The sequence below is a fragment of the Papaver somniferum genome, chromosome 5 (assembly GCF_003573695.1).
Source record: "Papaver somniferum cultivar HN1 chromosome 5, ASM357369v1, whole genome shotgun sequence".
Classification (NCBI taxonomy): Eukaryota; Viridiplantae; Streptophyta; class Magnoliopsida; order Ranunculales; family Papaveraceae; genus Papaver; species Papaver somniferum.
In genome coordinates, this window is record NC_039362.1 from 212,152,761 (window position 1) to 212,174,597 (window position 21,837).

At 37.0% G+C, this 21,837-nt stretch overlaps 1 non-coding gene across 1 annotated transcript; it reads right to left on the reverse strand.

The window, feature by feature from the left end:
* Window positions 1-21,315: 21,315 nt before the first annotated feature.
* Window positions 21,316-21,389, reverse strand: TRNAV-AAC. The gene has a single exon. It is a non-coding gene; the product is annotated as a tRNA-Val (tRNA).
* Window positions 21,390-21,837: the final 448 nt, after the last annotated feature.

Below are 21,837 nucleotides of genomic sequence, written 5' to 3' on the forward strand. Positions count from 1 at the left end.
AAACGAGAAAGCAGTGTTATAAAGTTTTGAAGAGCTTGACTAAATTTTCAACATTTTGGGCTTTACTCGTGGAAATGAGAGACATGAAGTAAAATTTGTCAAAAGTATGGTCAACAAAACCCTCATACCAAGATAATGGACATAAAAAATCTTCTTTCCGCATAACTAATAAAGAGTTTAACAAAGTAAAATCAGATTAGTTGAATAAAGTATTTCATAAAGCCACGAATAATTGCACGAATTTTGTAGACAATGTTAATATAATTCTCAAGTGATACTATGGTCTAGGCTAGGGTGTGACCATAAGATCATATATAATCTCTGTAAGTGGCAAAAATGGCCCACCCCAGTTGGTCCATTGGTACTGTTAGATATGTACCCATATCCTAGTTATTGATTCTAGGTCTACATATCATATCACCAGTAATGGACCTCAGTCTACTATATTAGACTAGTAGTCTCTTTTAGTTGGTCTTTTTGTAGTGGAACTGGAATGTACCACTGAAAGATAGGAACAAATGGGGGCTTATATAAATTTTCTTTTATGTACTCGGTGTTAAATGAAGGTTTGGAGAGGGCAAAAAAAACCATCCTCGCACGTTTGAATTGTTGTGCAAGATCTGGTGTTAATGGACTACATTGACATCGAGGTCAACAACATATCTTCGGGAGCTCTGGTAGTCTGGTTGGTGGAAGCTTTTAGGGCTATGCAAAGAACTTCAACCTCTCAATATTGTTATTAGGGTACAGTTTACACTTGTTTGTCTTATATATGATTTGGTATCCTCCCATTTAACTGGTAACCTTATTATCAGTCGTATAATTTTTGAGGAATAAGGTGGAATATATCGTATAAGTTGCACGTGTTGAGGCAGCTTGAAATGGCATGTAGAAGATATCCCTATGTTGCGGATTGGGGTGAGCATTTTATGCGTCATCCGCGGATTTAACTGTGACCAACCGTACTTGTGCGGATGGATGTCCAGACCGTTCGCTAATGGGTTTGACGTGGATGAGATATTTGAAATCCAGCGAATTATGGATTGGATCCGGATGCAACATTGAAAATCCGTTGGACATCCGTACCCGTTAGATTAAGGATATTTATATAATTTTTAGAAAATATATGGATAGTTTTAGAATTTTTTATAGCGTTTGCTTGGAGTGTTGTCCACGACACTTCTATATTTATATACATATATAAAATGTGTAGGGTCTATAAGAAGTCATTTATATTGGCTTTAGTTTTTCATTATATATTTTAACTAACACAAGTCCATTGGATTATCCGCATCCAATCCGTTCATCCGTGCATCCATTGGATACAAATCCGTTGGACGTGGATTGGATGCGGATGCCAAATTTGAAATCCGTAGAGAATTGGATTGGATGCGGATGAGGTAAAAACCGGTCCATATCGGCCCATGCTCACCCCTAATTGCGGAGCTGGGTATCTTGTATTCGCTGGGAGAATTTCCTCTGCAGAGGCCTTGTGCAGTAAACCCCCTCCGGACGGTCGTCCGTCATCGTAAAGTAACCCCCGCGAAGCTTTCGGGAAGAGAGGTAGTCTTGTGCGTAAGCATAGCATTTCTAGTCGAACCCGACCAACCCAACTAAGAATCAAATGGATAAAACTTGTGTTTTTTTTTGAGGAGAAAGGTTGGGATTTTATATACAAAAAAGAAAAAAAAATTGTAAAAAGGCAAAAGCCATCATTGTATTATATGTACAGCTAGTTACATTCCGTCAATAATAACTTTTCAGAGTATTATGAGGTCCCTGAATTTGGTTCCAAAGAACCATTTTTCTTTCCCACCCCAAGGGAGGATTGAAAACTTCACTTCATTTATTTTTTCTGTTGTTGATTTGGGCATTTTCCTTGCCGTTACTCACCTGTTTTTTTCGTTCCATAAGGCCCAAGAAATTGTAAAAATCAACCGATAAAACTTGTTGAAGTTTTGTTTCATATTTTTAAATGAAAACATTGCTCTACTGTATTGTGATGGAGCTTCAAGAGAAAAATAATCATAGATAAATTGGCAATGGATAGTCAGAACGTATTTATTTATTGATTTTTTTTTTTGATTTTTTTGAAAAGTTGGATTGCCAAAATTATACCGGTTATTTGTGCTGGCAGAATCAGGTGGTCCGTGGACACACTATCTGATCTGGAAGATGGATGACCATCAGCGGAAACCAATCATCCAACTATCACCCCTACACAACAACAACAACGCACACCATCATCATCACCCTCTAACCTTAGCCCAACCCACCCTACACCCATTCTACCGTTGTCTATTCCCGTTTCCTGCGCCATTATTCTAAACCCGTTCACTGCAATTTCCAATCCTACTTCCATCAGCACTGTCAATCCAATACCAACCCAACCTAAAACCCAACCAACATCAGTGTTTACCTTTTCGTGTAGGACATTCAACCTAAACCAACCACAACGTTTTATCATACCAAATTGGTTAATTAAGGAGGTGACTCGTCTCTTCGATCTTGGTGTGTATTTGGGTATCAGTTTCAATGCAATGCCAAATCACTCCAGAAAGTTTCTCCTTACTGCAGTCTCCTCATCAGGACTGATATTGAAACCAATACCTATTCTACATACACGACTTCTTTATGTAGAAGACTTTGCAGTTCAGCAAACAGTTCATTTAGATGGCGAAGAGGAATGAACCCAAACAAAGAACTGCTCCTGTGTTGAGTTTAGAGGACTCGTTTATGGTGTCTTTGATGATGATGAATCCTCTTCCACTATTAATCCGTTGTATCCTCCGGGTTTTGAACCTACATCGAATGAATTATCAGATGATGCGTCATTCGTGAATCTAGACACATCTGCCTCTCTCCATGTAGTCCCTAATAATCTCAAGTCTGAATTGAAGATACTCGGCATTACTGCAACTGACATTAATTCTCCATCTTCAAGAAGATCAGCCAAAATAAGGGTTAATCACCTTTTCCAATGAGTCTCTCAATATTAAATTGGAATGTACATGGTTTAAACTCAGCCAAAAGACGATCAATAGTCCACAATATGATTCAGTTAAGTAAAGCTCCAATCATCATGTTTCAGGAAACAAAAATGATACAATATACGTAATATGACAGCAAACAAATCGTGGATACAAAAATGTGGTTGGACTTTCCAATAATTTGTTGGTAGTTTAGGAGGTATGCTTATCTTGTGGGATAAAGATTTTGTAGAGGTCAATGACTCACTCATGGGAGAGTATACTTTATCGATTTCATGCACAAACAAGTAAGATAACTTTAGCTGGATGCTGACTAATGTGTATGGTCCTAATAACCCAGTTGAAATATCAGAATTTGGGTTGAGTTGGATACAGCTTGTAGATTATGGGATCTTCCATGGTGCATTGGGGAGGAGTTCAACACAAACAAAAAATGTGATGAAAAGAAGAATTACACCAGGATTACAAGGAGTATGACACATTTAAATGTTTGTTGAGTTGCACAACCTAGTCGATCTACCACTTAAGGGTGCAAGGTATACTTGGTCCAATGGACAAGCAAACCCGATGATGTGCAGTTGATAGATTTCTAATCTCTTCATCCTTTGAAACACATTTCTCATTCATTTCCCAGCTTGCCAAATCCCGGCTGACCATATTCCCATCCTACTTGATATTTCTGATCCCAGTTGGGGTCCTAGTCCTTTTAGGTTTGAAGCAATGTGGTTCCTAGAGATTGGATTTCTAAAATTATTGGAAGATTGGTGGCCGTCTTTTGTTTTTGCGGGTTCTCCAAATACTGTTCTGTGGCTGAAGTTAAAAGCTCCCAAATAAAAATTAGGGATATGGAATAAGGAGGTCTTCAAACACACTAATACAAGGTTGGATGACATCTTAGCTGAAATCCATGCACTATATAGCATTGCAGAGGAGAACACATTATCTGAAGAGGATATAACATCGTCTCACTAAAGTCTGAATTCGAGAAAACAACACAAATGGAAGAAATTACTTGGAAGATTAATCCAAGACTCAATGGGTACAAGAAGGGGATAGAAATACATCTTTTTTCATGAGCAAAGCATCAGCCTGAAGGAGACACAATAGGATAAAACAACTCTATATTAATGGAGAATTGGTGGATGACAAGAATACACCACAACAACATATTGTGTATTACTATATCACTTTGTTCACAAATGAAGAGGTAATCAGGCCGGAACTTTAAGATATTGTATTTGACAAGATAAATGCTTAAGAATGTGAAATCTTAGAATCAAGCTTCACTGAAGACGAAGTAACGGATGATATTCAAGACCTTGGATACGTCAAAGTGATAGACACATTTTTCTGTCTGATATAATCTCAATTGTATATATTGTTAGTGCTCGATTTTGTATTTATTTTGGCTTTTTATGTCTTTGTAGGTGTTTTTGGAAAAATAAGATTTTGCGGCGAAATTGGCTCGAAAAGTGTTTTTTGCGTTCATGGGAGGACATTTGCTATTCGGACACTCACTTTGGATAAGGGATGACCTAATTACTAAGGGGCATCCAAATTCCAGTCAGCTGCTAATCGCACCCCTACTCTGGATAGGGGGCGACCATCTTCTACATTTGAATTATCAGTTTTGGCGGGAAAATTTGTGGCAGTGAAGAACATATTAGGGTTCTTGATTTGGAGGAGTTTGAGGTCGATTAAACCTCTGACTTTCATAAGATAGACTCCTTATGAGTCTAGGAATCTGATATGGGTATTGAAATCGATTAGACTGGGCTCAATCGACGGATTTTTATCACAACAGAAATATGTGGAAAGTCACGTGTGTAACCTGTTTTAGGGAATTTTAGAGAGATTAAAGTGCTATAAACCTTCCCAAAGATTTGTATCTATCTAAGGAAGTGTTTAGAATAAAAAGGAAATCTCAGAAACGCGTAGAAATTCTAAAACAAGAAATTGCCGCAACTTTGCCGTGAAGAGAGGGGAAGAGATTTTGGAAGATTTGGGAGAGACTTAATCGGTATTTTTGATATAAATAGATTGTTTGGGTCATACAGAAGGGGTGTCGAGAGTTTGGGGACCTGAGGAGAGCCAGAGAAGAAGAAATCATAGTTTTATCAAACTCTGTTTCTGCTGCTGCATAGCTCAAGAACGCGAAGAACATTGACGCACGAAAAACTGTCGCAAAACAGTATCGTTGTTAAACAGCAGAAGAGCAGTAACGTTTGTATACAACAGTTAATCATTGTTCCTCTTTATACCAGAGATCTGTAACACTTTTACGTTGTTGCAAATCAGCTGTTTTACACCTTTTACTCTTTTAATCAACTTTTGAGCAACAAACATGTATTTTGAGCAAGTGATTAATATGAGGAGCTAAACCCCATTGCTGAGGCGATAGAGGAACATATTTTTCTAGCAAAAAGTGGTATATTCTTATTTATTTATTTATCGCAATTATTTTTATGATTGTTTTGCCTTGAGTGAAAATTGTTTGAATCATTCTTGCTAAGCAATTGTTATTTATTTTGATAGAGCATGCTTGGACCTAGGTTTTTTATGTTCTATGCTTCGGATTTACACTTGTTATTTTGAGAATCTACTTGTTGCAATAGTTTAGAATCAAACTGAACGAAAAAATTGCATGAATATAAATATTGGATTAAATCACTTTGAATTTGGAAAATAGTGGAATCTTAGCCTTAGTGTTCTTTTAATATTGATATCAACTTTGATTGAGTTTTCTATAATTTTTAGTGAGTTTTCTATTTTAATATTAGGATTCAAGTCTAATTAATATCCTTCACAAGTCTGAGAATCGAACCACTTTTACCACTATCTACAAATCATATCAATTTTTGGCGCCGCCGACGCGGACTTGTTTTTAGGGTTTTAGATTTATTTTATTTTTATTTTTTTTATTATTTTTGTCATTTTTTATGTTTTTGGGTATTTATCTTGTGTCTACAGGTTATGGATCATAAAGAAAAATGAGCCAAAGAGTTTGGTGATTTCATAAAGACTTGGAGCTAAAGATTAAAGCAAAAAGAACAGAAAAGAAGACAATTTTATTTTAGAGTTTGTTTATTTTCTTTTAGAAAGAAAAAAAAAATTGTATTAGGGTTTATTATTTTTGTAATTTTTCTTTACTTTTTTTGGACTTTTGGACTTTGGGACATTATTTTTTTTATTACCCTACGGAAGGGTACTTTAAATATAAATTGTTTGCAGAGAAGGAGGACAATTACGATATTGTCTTTGCACCTTGGGTTCGTACACAAGACATCGGAGTCAGTGGCCCGAGTCGACTACAACCGATTCATCCCCCGTCTGGAACGGGAGGTAAGATTCTAAACACTCGTGAATCCCCTGTCAGCGAGTTACTGGACTCCTTTGTATGCATATATGTTGAGGACTGAATACGGACATTTATTTTTCTAGTAAAGGGCAAGGCCTGGCCATATAAGATAAGGGTTCGGATTTCATCACCGTTCTCTTTTTGCCCGCTTTAGGAACACGTAACCTACGCGAACCTAAGCCTAAAATTTTGACTAGAACAAGACCGATAGGGTAACGAGCTTAACAGGAAAGTCATTCAAAAAATATTGGTTACTCTTTTAAGCATACTTCGAAGTTCTTGACGGTTTCTGTAAGTTGAATGCGTGACTGCGCCGCCTTGTAATACCGGTGAGGCCTTGGGTATCAAAGCTCCACCGAGCTTCCCTCGCCTCTATTCAACTTACGTTAACTCGGATTGATTCCATAGGGGTTTTCTTAAATTGTAACGAATTCCCGTTCGAAAGATTAGAAGCTGGTCTAGAAACAATCTAAGTGGAGCCATCATGCTCTTTGTTTGATAGAAATCAATAGGTTTGATTTGGTTGAGTCGGAATTGACTGTGTTTGCTTACCCTTCCAATTTAGAAAATTCTATTGTATGCCTGAACGTAAAAGAGACGCACTAGGTAGATTTGTTAAAGAGAAACCTAGTAGTTCGAAGCGTCTCGATTACCTTAATCTAGAAAGTTCGACTTTTGGAGAGTCTGTTTTTGAACGTCCTTTGACTGAGGAGAGAATCCATGTTGCTCCGATAGCGCCAGAAATGGAAACTTTGAAAGCTTTGTTGAATCCAACTACGACTACTCGTCCTTCGTGTATTAAGTTAGCTGAAACGGAGGCACCCTATAAACTGAAACATGGGACCTTACAGATGCTCCCAATATTTTTAGGGAAAGAAAATGAAAACACTTATTACCATGTTAGGGATTTTGAGGAAATTTGTAGTACTCTAAGAATTAGAGGCTTAGATGATGATGATTTGAAACTTAGGTTATTCCTATTTTCCCTGAAAGATAAGGCCAAGTCGTGGCTATATAGTTTGGACTCCGAGTCAATTGAGACATATGAACAATGTACATCTTCCTTTTTTAATAAGTTTTTCCATGGGCACAAAACATCGTCTATTAGGACGCAAAATATGCATATTTTCACAACAAGAGGGAGAATCTTTATATAGGTATTTGGAAAGGTTCAATGATTTATTATCCCAGTGTCTTCATCATGGTTTAGAAAATGTTAGGCTAGTTCAGATCCTTTATAAGGGTTTAGATTATTCCACAACGACCATGGTTGAGTCTCTATGCACTGGTGGATTTGAAAACCAAACTGTTGATGCGGCGATGGAATTTTTAATGAAATCGCCGAAAAAACCCAGCAATGGGAAAATAGTAGGGCACCCCAGAAAACAATTCTTTTAAGTAGAGGAAACGTTAATAGGGTAGAAGGAGGCTATGAATCAGATGCCAAAATTGCTGTTATAGCAAAAAGAATAGAAGCTTTAGAAGTGGGCCAGACTAGTGGTAGAGTGGAGCCTTTTTTGGAAGTCCAGAATATTGAAGAGCAAGCCAATGATCTTTATAATAACACTAGATTTTATAACCGTCAAAAGATTGACCCATATTCAGAAACCTATAATCCTGGTTGGAGAAACCATCCGAACCTGTCGTGGTCTAAGGGCCAAAGTCAAGGTCAGTTTAGTAATTCTAATGCTCCCCCAGGTTTTGTCTATACTAAGAATCCTTCAGGACTAGCTCAGTTTCAGAATCAGTCAGATAAGAAAATCCTAAGTTTAGAGGAATCTCTCGCCTTGTTAACTCAGCAAACTGCAAAATTTCAGTTATCCGTAGAACAGAGTCTACAAGCTAGTAACAGGATAGGACAAGAAAATAGTCAGGATATTTCCGAGTTAAAACCCAGGTTGGTCTGATAAGTGATTCTTTGAGAGAAAAAGGTAAGTTTCCTAGTCAAACACAACCCAGCCCTAGAGGAGCTCATGAATTAGGTGCAAAACCATCGAATCAATTGAATGTTGTTAGAACCCTTAGAAGTGGTGGAGTTGTAGACAATAAGGTAACCATGCCCGATAGTGAACATACTGTAGTTCACCCCTCAGAATCTCACCTCTCAGGACCAGTAGCTGAGGAGACTGATAAAGTTTCTGATGATGTGAATTCGGTTCCTGAAAGGTCTGATTTTATGCCTAGAGCCCCATTTCCCCATCTATTAGTACCAACAAAGAAGGAATCGAACATTAATGACATAGTGGAGGTTTTTAAGCAAGTTAACGTAAACCTTCCTTTATTAGATGCAATTAGGAAAATTCCTGCTTATGCCAAGTTCCTTAAGGATATGTGTACGCGAAAACGAAAACTTAGCGTCCATAAGAAAGCCTTTTTAGCTAGTCACGTAAGTTCAATCATTCAGAACACCACAACTCCAAAGTACAAAGACCCAGGTTATCCTACCATTGCTTGCACAATAGGTAACTTCCGGGTAGAAAAAACTTTACTTGACCTAGGAGCCAGTGTGAACTTACTGCCAATCCATGTATACTTACAGCTAGGACTTGGTGAAATGAAACCTACTCAGATGACACTGCAGTTAGCTGATAGGTTTGTTAAAATCCCTCGAGGTGTTATCGAGGATGTTCTTATTGAGGTCGACAAGTTTATTTATCCATTGGATTTCGTGGTCCTAGATACGCAACCTGTACCTGACCCAGAGAACCAGATACCTGTGATTTTAGGTCGCCCATTTTTAGCTACGTCTAATGCGATCATTAACTGCCGAAATGGTGTGATGAGTTTATCTTTTGGTAATATGACTATGGAGATGAACATTTTTAATGTCAGTAAGCAACCTCATGAGCTAGATGACACATGTGTTGAAGAGGTGAACATGATAGAAGCCTTAGTCCAGGAGTCATTACCAAACATTTTGTCTGAAGACCCATTAGAAAGTTGTCTATCCCATTCTGGTTTAGATTTTGACGACAATAGCACTATTGAACAGGTGAATGCTCTATTAGATTCTACCCCCGTGTTAGACACTGATAGATGGAAAGCTAGGTTTGAACCATTACCAGTTTCTGAGACTACCCTAATTCGTTCTTTAGAAGAGCCCCCAAAGTTGGACCTTAAACCACTACCCGATACTCTAAAGTATGTGTTTTTAGCCCCATCTGAGACTTTACCTGTGATTGTAGCTTCCGATTTGGATAGTGATCAGGAAAGTAGGCTAGTAAATGTAGTTCAAGACAATAAGGAAGCTTTAGGGTGGACTATAGCAGACATTAAGGGTATAAGTCCTACTGTGTATGCATCAGATTCATTTAGAGGAAGACTCCAAACCTTCTAGGGAGATGCAACGTCCACTGAACCCTAACATGAAAGAGGTAGTTCGAAAAGAGGTGCTTAATTTGTTAGATGCAGGTATTATTTACCCAATTTCAGACAGTAAGTGGGTCAGCCTTGTTCAGGTTGTCCCCAAGAAATCAGGTATCACTGTAGTCCAAAATGATAATAATGAATTAATCCCAACCCGAGTGACCATGGGATGGCGTGTGTGTATTGACTATAGGAAATCGAACAAGGTCACAAGGAAGGATTACTTTCCCCTTCCTTTTATCGACCAAATGATAGAGCGATTAGCTGGACATAGTCATTATTGCTTCTTAGATGGCTACTCCGGTTATAATCAGATCGTTATTGCCCCAGAATACCAAGAGAAAACCACTTTTACATGTCCCTTTGGTACCTTTGCGTATAGACGCATGCCTTTCGGTCTATGTAATGCCCCTGCAACTTTTCAGCGTTGTATGATGAGCATATTTTCTGATATGGTAGAACGGTTCTTAGAGGTCTTTATGGATGATTTTTCAGTGTTTGGTTCATCTTTCGATGAGTGCTTGCATCATTTGACATTAGTGTTGACTAGGTGTAAGGAAAAAAATTTAGTGCTTAATTGGGAAAAATGCCATTTCATGGTTAAATCAGGAATTGTGTTAGGGCACATCGTCTCTTCAAAGGGTATAGAGGTATACAAAGCCAAAGTTGACCTTATTAAGACTTTACAGGTCCCAAAAACCGTAAAAGATATTAGGTCATTCCTAGGGCATGCAGGTTTTTACCGTCGATTCATTAAGGATTTTAGCTTGATTTCTAGACCTCTTTGCAATTTGCTTGATAAAGATGTTAAGTTTGTCTTTGATGATGCTTGTTTAGAGGCTTTTGAGAAGCTTAAAACTTTACTCACTACTGCCCCGATAGTCCAGGCACCTAACTGGAACCTACCCTTTGAAATTATGTGTGATGCTTCAGATTATGCTATAGGCGTTGTGCTAGGTCAGCGAGAAAAAAAGTTACTCCATGTGATTTACTATGCTAGCAAAACTCTGAATGATGACCAAATGAACTATATAACTACCGAGAAGGAATTGCTATCCATCGTGTTTGCCTTGGATAAGTTTAGATCCTATTTATTAGGTTCTAAGATCGTAATCTATACTGATCATGCTGCTTTGAAATACCTTTTTTATAAGAAGGATACCAAACCTAAATTGATTATATGGATCCTTTTGTTACAAGAATCTTTTCCAGACATTAGAGATAAAAGGGGTGCAGAGAATGTAGTAGCAGACCACTTGTCTAGGCTAGTTGTTAGTTCCCCTAATAATTCCCTTCCTACAAGGGACAGTTTTGCTGATGAACAATTGTTCTCTGTTTCCCAATCACCTTGGTATGCAAATATAGTGAATTATCTTGTTACTGGTCGAATGCCTCAACATTGGGGTAAGCAAGATCGTTCTAGGTTTTTAGCCGAGGTTAAGCATTTCTTTTGGGACGATCCTTATCTTTTTAAGTATTGTCCGGACCAGATTATTAGGAGATGTGTATCTGAGAGTGACCAGTCTAGTATTATCTCCTTTTGTCATGAACATGCATGTGGGGGTCATTTTAGTGCTAAGAAGACTGCTGCTAAGATTTTGCAGTGTGGATTTTACTGGCCTTCGTTGTTTAAAGATTCCCATAGTCATTGTGTTTCTTGTGAGTGTTGCCAGAAGTTAGGAACCATTTCCCGTAGAAATATGATGCCTTTGAACCCTATTTTAGTGATTGAGGTCTTTGATGTGTGGGGCATTGATTTTATGGGTCCATTTCCTATTTCGTTTGGTTATCTTTACATACTTGTCTCTGTAGACTATGTGTCTAAGTGGATTGAGGCGGTTCCGTGTAAAATGAATGACCACATGGTCGTAGTCCAGTTTTTGAAAGAGAATATACTTACACGTTTTGGTACGCCGCGAGCTATAATTAGTGATGGAGGTTCACACTTTTGTAATAGACCGTTTGCTCTTTTAATGAAAAAATACGGTATTACCCATAAAGTAGCAACCCTATATCACCCTCAGACTAGTGGTCAGGTAGAGGTTTCCAATAGGGAAATTAAACGTATTCTAGAGAAAACAGTTAATCCAAACAGGAAAGACTGGTCGTCGAGGCTTACTGATGCCTTATGGGCTTACAGTACTGCGTTTAAGACACCCATTGGAATGTCACCTTATCGTTTAGTGTTTGGCAACGCATGTCACCTGCCTGTTGAGTTAGAGCATCGAGCCTATTGGGCTATTAAGAACTTAAACTTTTCACATGACAAGGCAGGAGCTCAAAGAAAGCTCCAGCTCAATGAGTTGGACGAGATTCGTAGAGATGCATACGATAGTGCTAAGGAGTATAAGAACAAAATGAAACTTGTGCATGCTAGGAATATTTTACGAAACTCATTTTCTCCAGGTCAAAAAGTTCTTTTGTATGACACTCGTTTGCATCTATTCCCCGGGACCCTGTTTACCTTGATTGACTATCGAGGCAATTTTGTATGTTGTATAATATTTTTGTAGGTTTTTGGTTACACTTCACCCAGGTACTATCTTTCCGACTTCTCTCTTTACTATTTCCTCATGTTACTTATATTTTTGGTACTGTTCTTTAATTAGAAACATTTAGGACAATGTGAGATTTAAGTTTGATGTTCTATGCTTCGGATTTACACTTGTTATTTTGAGAATCTACTTGTTGCAATAGTTTAGAATAAAATTGAACGAAAAAATTGCATGAATATAAATATTGGATTAAATCACTTTGAATTTGGAAAATAGTGGAATCTTAGCCTTAGTGTTCTTTTAATATTGATATCAACTTTGATTGAGTTTGTTATAATTTTTACTGAGTCTTCTATTTTAATATTAGAATTCAAGTCTAATTAATATCCTCACAAATACGAGAATCGAACCACTTTTACCACTATCTACAAATCACATCACAAAGCGCCTAGTCCAGATGGTTTCCTAATAATTTTTTTCAAGAATTGTTGGAGCTTTCTAAAAGCGGACATAATGAGTACGGTGAATGAGTTTTGCTCTACTGGACAAATCGATGTCAAGCATAACTCAAAATTCATTACCCTTGTTTTAAAGGAAGATTACATTGAAACCATTTAGGACTGCAGGCCGATTCGCCTTCTTACAAGTGTTATAAAATCATCGTAAAAGTGTTGTCTACCAGACTCAAGTTAGTAATGGACAAACTTATTTCACCTGTGCAGTATGCCTACATTGAAGGAAGGCAAATCATAAATGACACCTTAATCGCAAATGAGTTGGTCCATTCAAGATTAAAATCGGGTAAGGCAGGAATCATATGCAAAATAGACCTTAAAAAGGCTTTTGATAGGATTAATGGAAGTATTTGGAGTTTATTTTAGACCAAATGGGCTTCTGCACAAAGTTTTGCAAGTGGCTAAGGTTTTGTTACTCAACTTACACCTTCTTTGTGTTAATTAATGGATTTTCATTCAGTAATTTCGCTAGCTCTCGTGAAGTAAGACAAGGTTGTCTAGTCTCACCGCTCCTATTCAATATAGTCATAGAGGGTTTCTCAAGATACATGGACAGAGATTCAAAGCTTAGTTTGTTTATTGGTTTTTCAATGTCTCCATCCAGTATTATTGTAAACCATTTACACTATGATGACGACACCATTTTCTTCATTGATCATGACAGAGTTGGACTTCACAACCTATTTTCTGTTCTTAATGTTTTGAATACAATGACGGTTTAAAGGTTAACACGATGAATACTAGACTAATAGCAATTGGAGATGTTCCTGAGATCTCTGTTTGGGCTTCGGAATTTCGCTGCACCACTGGAAATCTACCATATAATGTACTTGGGCATGCTATTGGGAGCAAAGGATACTTCCAAGCAAATATGGAACTCCATTATTGAGAAATTTGAAGAGAGGCTTTCTGCTTGGAGGTAAATTTCACTCTCAAAGGGAGGTAAACTCACTCTTTTGAAATGCATCTTGAGTTCACTCCCTATTTACTACTTTTCTTTATTTAAGGACCCAGCTTCTATTATCAAATTTTTAGAACGGAAGATGAGAAACTTCCTCTGGGAGTATAATAGCGTTGCCAAGATTTCTCACCAGGTAGGTTGGGATTTAGTCTGTGTCGATAAGGAAAAAGGTGGATTGGGAATGTGTAATCTAAAGAAGATAAATCTTTCCATGATTGCAAAATGATGTTGGAGTTTTGTCCAATAGAAGAGTAGGCTGTGGTATAGAATTATAGTGGATCGACAATTACGGTGGCAATTTCTCAAGCTGGATTCCAAATAAGGTCAAAACTGCTCATGGTGTTTCCTGCTGGAAAACCATAGCATATACAGCCCATCTGGTGAGTATGAACTCAGCGTTAATTATTCACTCCGGTACAGATATATCCTTCTGGAAAGATATCTGGAGGGGTAATACTCCCCTTGCTTCGACCTTCCCCGCACTTCACAAACTATCGATCAATAGAGATGTAAATATTGTTGATATGGTCTCAACAGATGGGAGTTGGCATTTCAGTTTTAAGTGAAATCTCACGGGTTCAGAAACTAACTCTTTTGCAGCTTTGTTGCTTGTGATCGGAAGCAATCCTCCAGCTCTATACAACCTTCCTGACACAAGACGATAGACTTTGCACAGCTCGGGTATCTCCACGGTTAAATCACTTTACTTTAAACTCACAACATATTCTGGTGTTCATGATTTTCCTCACTCCTTCGTCTGGAAGAAGCCCATACCTCTGAAGATCAATTTCCTTGTGTGGTGTTTAATCCATGAGAAGCTAAACACAATAGACATGATGCAGATAAAAGGTATTGACAGTTATAACTCTTGTGTTCTCCGCGGTGATGATATTGAATCCCAGGATCACATTTTCATGCATTGTAAAATAGCTCACAGTGTTTGATCATCGGTTTTACCAAGAGAGGGTTGGTCTTGGGTAATTCCAAGAAACATGAAGATGCTTGCTCTTGGCTGACACCAAGTTCACTTATCTAATGCAGGAAACTTTCTTTGGGGCCTAATTCCAGCTGCGGTTATTTATACCATTTGGACAGAACGAAACAGGCGCATCTTTGAGCAGAATTATACTTTTAAGACAGACTTTGACCTGGAAATAGAAACGAAGTCCATGGTTCTGTCTTGGGCAAATGCATCAGGCAATCGAGTCCATCTGGATTTCTCTAATTCTATTCTTAATAATTGGGATGCACTTTTTATGTAACTTAGTTGTTTACATGTTTTTTCTTTTAATCTACCCCATGTAGAACTTTTTATAATTTAATTATATTCTTAATATATCTTCTCTTGTTATTAAAAAGCAAAAAAATATTTATAAAGTTTTCGAACGGGTTTTAAAAAATCATTTTTAATTCCCGCCATTTATTTAATTCTAAAGATATAACTCAGGCTTTCTGAAATGGCAAATTACCTTGAATTATTCTTAGCTATGTCTTAAAAAAATGTATATGTACACAAATGGCTTCGATTTAGACATGGTTTTGGGGAAATCAATCTTGCTGCTAATCGCTTAGCCAAAGGCACAATTCTCATTAGGGTCAGAGTATTCAATATAGATCCTAGATAAGAATGGTCGCATGAGTCTTACTTTCATCTTTGTTAATGATTCTACACCCTAATACATCACGTTGATTACATGTTTGCTTATAACTTTTGAGTTGTATTTTGTTAGTATAATTGCTTAATTAATTGATCCATTTAGCAAAAACAAATTAAGGAAAAAAAAAACTTGGATAAAAAGAAAAAGGTGATCAATAAATCAAAACCACTCATGTATACAAAAAAATATAAAAATTGTTTAGTGGTTGATGAAGTCATCATCAATTAGTTCCAATTTGAATCCTCTTAAAATCTATCTCAAAAACACTCATAATTGATTTGCATATTCCTTCATTATTTGTTTATACTAATCAAAACATTAAGATCTACTAAAATGATTATTAAATTAAAAATACTTAATTAATTAAAAGTAATCAAAAAGCAATGAAAGCAACAACAGTTGGAAGGCATATTAAGAAGGAATCGCATCAAGAGTTGTCCCCCTTAATTAAAAACATCCTTCTTGTATCATATCTGTTCAGTCCCACCCTATTATTGGAATTTAATTTTCACTAATCGTACAAGTTTTTTCAATATTAAAGAAATTTAATCATGTGTTTGGTGAAAAACATAATGACCCTCTGCTCTTTCCTCTGGTTACCGTCGACAACAAACATGAGCACCAAGGTAATGTCCACCGTGTACCGATGAATCGCAAACCGACCTCTATGTCGACCACCGTGTGAAAACACTTTTGAAGGTCTAGGTTCTCGATACCTTAATGAACCGTCCATGGTGCAGTAGTTTACTCCAAGAATCAATTTATCACCTGAATATTCAGAGAGACATTAGTGTGAGATTAACTCCAAATTTATTATTACTTACAACTTATCATAATGTAATACGATCAAGTAGAGTATTTTTATGAGTTTGTACTTAATGCTCTTGTTAGTTGTGTTCTTCGTCAAAGAAATTGAATGATAAATGTACGTGTCCCCCTCTTCATCACAACTGTAATCTTAATTCTTCGTCATAAATAGAATGAACTACCATCCCATCCCGGGGATATCAGACCCAGATTCGTCTTCATAATCCAATTGTCTCCCCAATAATTAATTACTTGAAGGAGAGGGCGAGGCGGGGAGCAGTAGTCGTACTTGATTTTGCATATATAGCATGTTAGCTGAACTCATGGCATGTACCACCATCCTGGCAAATTTTATAATGGAGGAAGCAATTTTGTAGATATTCGGCTAAGGTGTATGCGGCAGGATACTCACCCAAGGCTGTGCTAGAGCGTGTTACCAAACTCTGTGGAGATATTCGGGATCTCGAAATCCATACAAAGAAAAGTTATCTACAACCTGGATCCACCGGATCAGTACATCACTGTAGAATTTGTGAGCCTCTTATAGCAGTCATGATAATCACCGTTTCATGGATGGTTTATATAAGAAGTTTGGGGTATGGTAATTAATTAACAACCAACAAGCCAAACCAAACCAAACCAACATAGAAACTTTCTTTTTCTTTCTTTTGCAGATATAAGGCTTTGGCTCTTTTGGGGCTGCATTTGTAAATAAAGGATGGACCCTTGAGATCTAGGTCATGTCCTATTCGTACATTAAATAGTTGCCCCCAAGCCAACGATGATGCCCTACGTGCCAGTTAAACATCCTGATTTTCTCACTTGCTTCCCCTTATTGGACAGTTACATGTATATACGTCGTTGATTCTTCCACAATTGTTCAGTCATTTTCATTGCATTTTAGAGCACTCAAGGAAGGTTTGGTCCACTTTTCATTGTAAGTTGTTGCAACCGAAGTTCAAAGTCAGTTGCTAAATTTGTGAAGATTGTGCCAATGGCATTATAAATTATGCAAATATGTGTTAAATACTTCACAAAGTTACTTGGGTTCGTCTTTTTTATGACTGCCATTGGATTTTAAAGGTAAAATAATTTAACAAGCCTGATATATGAAAAATCACCCATCAATCATATAGAATGGTATGTTTCTACGTCATCGCTAAGAATGCAAGTTTTGTTCTTGGCCCTCAAAAAATAATAGTTGAATTTACTAAAGATGATCAACCCTTGTAGGCATGTACTATCCAGATTCCATCAATGGAGATTTTGCGTTGGTTGTAAAAGTTAGAATGTTAATGACTGTTTGGCTTATAGTTTTATTTTATTTTAATCAAAAAGAAGTTGTATTAAGAAATGGAAGAATGTACAGAGTTTCTACCAGAGGTAGATGAAAAAAAAAAGCTACAGATTATATGAATCCCATATACTTAGCACAGAATTTGAGAAATTCAAGTGAACACGATGTCCTGTTGCAGCTGTCCAAGCTAGGACCGAAGATTTAGTTTCATTAACCAAGTCATCATCTTTTTTATAAAGGTATTGAGTTTCGAAACGTTTGCAGTTTCGTTCTCGCCAAATCGTACTAACAACCGTTGCCGGAATCAAATTACATATGTAATTACCGGAGTTTGAGAATAAATGGTGATACCACATCTCTGCTAATATCTTCATAGTACCAGGCAGAATCGACACCCAACCTGTATTAGGAATTAGACTATACCATATCTTGTATGCACAATGGAGAGATAAGTGGTCTTGCGACTCAACACCACTTCCACATAACGCAAAAGAATTATACATGTTCATACCTTTGTGTAAAAGTACTTTTATGGTATTCAGCTTACCATGAATTAAACTCCACGTTATGATATTGATTTTAAGTGGTATTGGCGGCCTTCCAAATAAAATGGTATGGAAAATTGCCGACACCGAATTCACTTACCAGTTTTTCATAAAATAACTTGACGGTAAAGACCCCCGTGATGTTGAGTCTCCATCTTCTCGGGTCTGGAAGTCCATCCCAAGCTGGTGAGTTGTCGCTAATAACAGTGAGAAATGCGGCGTAATCGTCAACCTCTTAAGTATGTAGTACTATCCTGAAATCAAACTTACAATTACCATATGTAGATATCATGTCTGCTAGCTTGACGTTTCTATCTCTTGATAACTTATATAGATTTGGGTAAACAGTTGCTAGAATAAGTTGTCCACACCGTGTGTCATTCCGAAAATCAATTGCATTGGCTGAATGTAAATACAATGTGCAGTTCTCGTATATTAAACCGGTCGTTTCAGCAATGCTCCGCCAACAAGAAACCCCGAAGGATTGAGTTATTTTATTGGGATTCCAAAAGGAGAAATCAACTTCATGTTTGTCTTCTATAATTTTATACCAAAGTTTATTTTTTTCGACACCATATCTCTAACAACATTTAGCCAATAGTGCCTGATTCATTAACTTAAGATTGCAACCATCAAGTCCACTTCTCTCTTTAGTTGCACGGACCATGTCCCAGTTAACTAAATGAGATGTCTTTACACCATCCTTGTACTCCCACAAAAGATTACACATCTTCTTTTTTAGGATCTTGATAACTGAAGCAGGGGCCTTAAACAACTAAAAATAATAAGTGGGAAGAGAACACAAAATACATTTTAAAAGAGAAAGTTAATTACCTCCTCTAGATAAAGAAATCCTTCTCCAAAACGGATAATCTAGCATCAAACTTCTCTAAAATTAGATCCCAAATTACTTTCGAGCGAGACTTGCACCAAGAAAATGTATCCCCAGATACATAAAAGGTAAGCAATTAGTTGAACAACCAAATTCTTCATCCCAGATAGCTAAGTCAGGCACATCTCCAACAACAATAAGTCTAGGTTTAGATGTATTTACCTTTAGACCAGCAATGAACTCAAAGCAATGTAAAGCAGAAAAAAAAGTTATGTAACTCTTCCTTGTTATTATCCATAAAGAATATAACGTCATCTGCATAACGAAGGTTATTGACTATGATGCTTGTGGGGGAAACAGAGAAGCCACTAAATAAACTTTGATTAGGTGCTCTAGCCATGAATCTAGAAAGCTCTTCCATAGAAATATTAAACAGAAAAGGACAAATTGGACAACTTGTCTTACACCTATTGTACTTGTGAAGTAACGGAATAAAGACCCATTAATCAGGATTGCTAATATGGGGTACCGAATTTATTGGGGGTGTACCATTATACATATAAGACAAAAAAAAAAGTAATTGCCTTTGGGTTGGTACACCCCCAAACAAGTTGACACCCCCCGTTAACAGCCTTGCCATTAATAAGAAACGAGAAGGAAGAATTGGAGTAACAAAACCTCAACCAATCACATCATTTTTTGTTAAAACCCATTTGTTATAATACAAATTTGAGATATCACAAGTTGATTCCGTCAAAAAAAACCTTTTGAAGATCAATTTTGCACACGATCTCAATATTTCCGGATCTAAGTCTAAAGTGTTTCTCTCTTATACTTTAGCCATTGCCACATTGCGTGTTCTAGCGGAAGTGATTTGTCGAAATTAAAAGTCATTTTGAAAAATATTCTCCATCTAATTTCTGACTTTTCTACTTGAGTAAAACAGTTAAATTTATTAAAGATGATCAACCTATATACTATCCAGATTCCCTTGATAGAGATTTTGCTAAAAGTCAAATATTAATGACTATTGACTTATACTTTGAACGTTGCCGTATAACATGTTTGACAACCAGAACTAGAACTGATTCGTGGAAATGAAAAGTCATTTTGAATTTTTTTCTAGATTTCTGACTTTTTCATTTGAATAAGTTGAAAAGTTTACTTCTTAAAATGCCAAACACCTTTGTATGATCACAGCATCGGCCAAACTATGTGGGCATCACATTCGACCGAATGTTCATGCCGGAGAAAAAATAAACATTCACGTGCAAGGAACACGTATGAAGTGTAAATTAAAACATAATCAGTAAAGGACCCCGTGATTCTCGCATGCAAAAATCAGACCTGAGACTGACACCAGGCAGTCATCGATCACTGTGCCCTGCATAATTGAAATCTGTTATCACCGGCTAAGCCAAGAATAGTCAGACCATGGAAAGAGGAAAACAAAGAATAAAACCTCGAAAAGTAAAACACACAAATATAAAAAATAGTAATAAGCACGTAGAAAGGATCCGGATAAGGCCCACACCAAAATGAATCCCATTACGAAAAGAGAGAATAAAAGCGGGAAAAAGTGATTTTTAGCGGTAAGATTTTGGGAATATTGTAGGACATTTTCCTAGGTCCACCGACACTTTATTTGTCCATGGGACTCTCTCTTTCGTTTGGGATTTTAGCTGGATTAGACCGTTGCAGTGCTTTTAATTTGTAACTAGGTTATGCTTTAAGAGCATATTTAGATTGTGCAATAGTACCCATGTTAATAGCATTTGTTATTAACATCGAATATTTATTTAAATGAATGTCATAATCTGATCGAGTTTACTAGTGATGAGTTTATTAGTTACCATAAAAAGACGTTAACTCTTTTATCTAATCTAGAAAGAATTTGTTATTGGCGAGTTCGGAATTATCAGCTATCACTTGGGAACTTTACCAGTGTACTACAGTAAAAATATTTATATCGAGATTTGAGTAAGCTATGTTTGACATTTTCGACCCCCGTGGGGCATATGACTCTTAACCAGTTTTGAGTTTGTGGACAAACAATAAGACTCACCAAATTAGCTAGAATATAGCGTGTGAATTACCTTTTGGAGCTAGAAATGGACAACAAAAATTGGATGACAGTGTCTTAATAGAGACTTGCGAGTGACTCTTGTTTAAATAATTTCTTTTTTTTTTGTTACTGTGAAAGATTTGGTAAGAATGTGGCTTGAAAATGACAAGTGCGCATAAAGAAATGGCTTATATGGCGCCAAGCATAGCTAGTAACAGTTTACTACTGCACTGTAAAAAGAGAAAATTATTAGAAAGTAAAAGAGTAAACTGCAGAGGCAATAAAGGTGATTTGTCCTTAATTAATTAAAGACTCGATGAGTAAGAGAGAGACAAGGATTTTGTCGACTTGTTTATTTCACTCGAGTCGTCATCATTTGATCGCCGAATCCAAAAAATCGCCGAGAAGAACAAATATTCAACGTTTTGGCTTCGCCCAGGTTTGAACGGAAGACCTTCCGTGTGTTAGACTGACGTGATAACCAACTACACCACGAAACCGTTGTTGCAAACAATGAAAGTAATCAACTTGAAACCTGTTTTGAGACATACTCAAATGTTTTGAGACATGCATATGTCTAAGTTCGGCTGAAAAGTTATCAATCGAACCTTGAGTTATTAGTCGAACCTAGCCAAAAACATAGATTATCAGCCGAACCTTGAGTATGCCTCAAAATATGTTTCATCAACTTCACCATGAAACCGTTGAGCTCTTTGGTGACGGGCTTGATGAATCGTGTGGCATAAACCATAATACAAGATTTGTTATCATGCTTGTTTTTGCAAAATGCTGAAAGCATGCTTCGGTTGGGCATTCATTCGGATGGTTTGGTTTAAGGGCATGTTATAATCTGTATCAACATGAGACCATATCTCGTATGTACGATGTGATACTTTAAGAGTGGTGGATTATTTCAATAAATAAATAAACAGTACTACTCAACAAGAA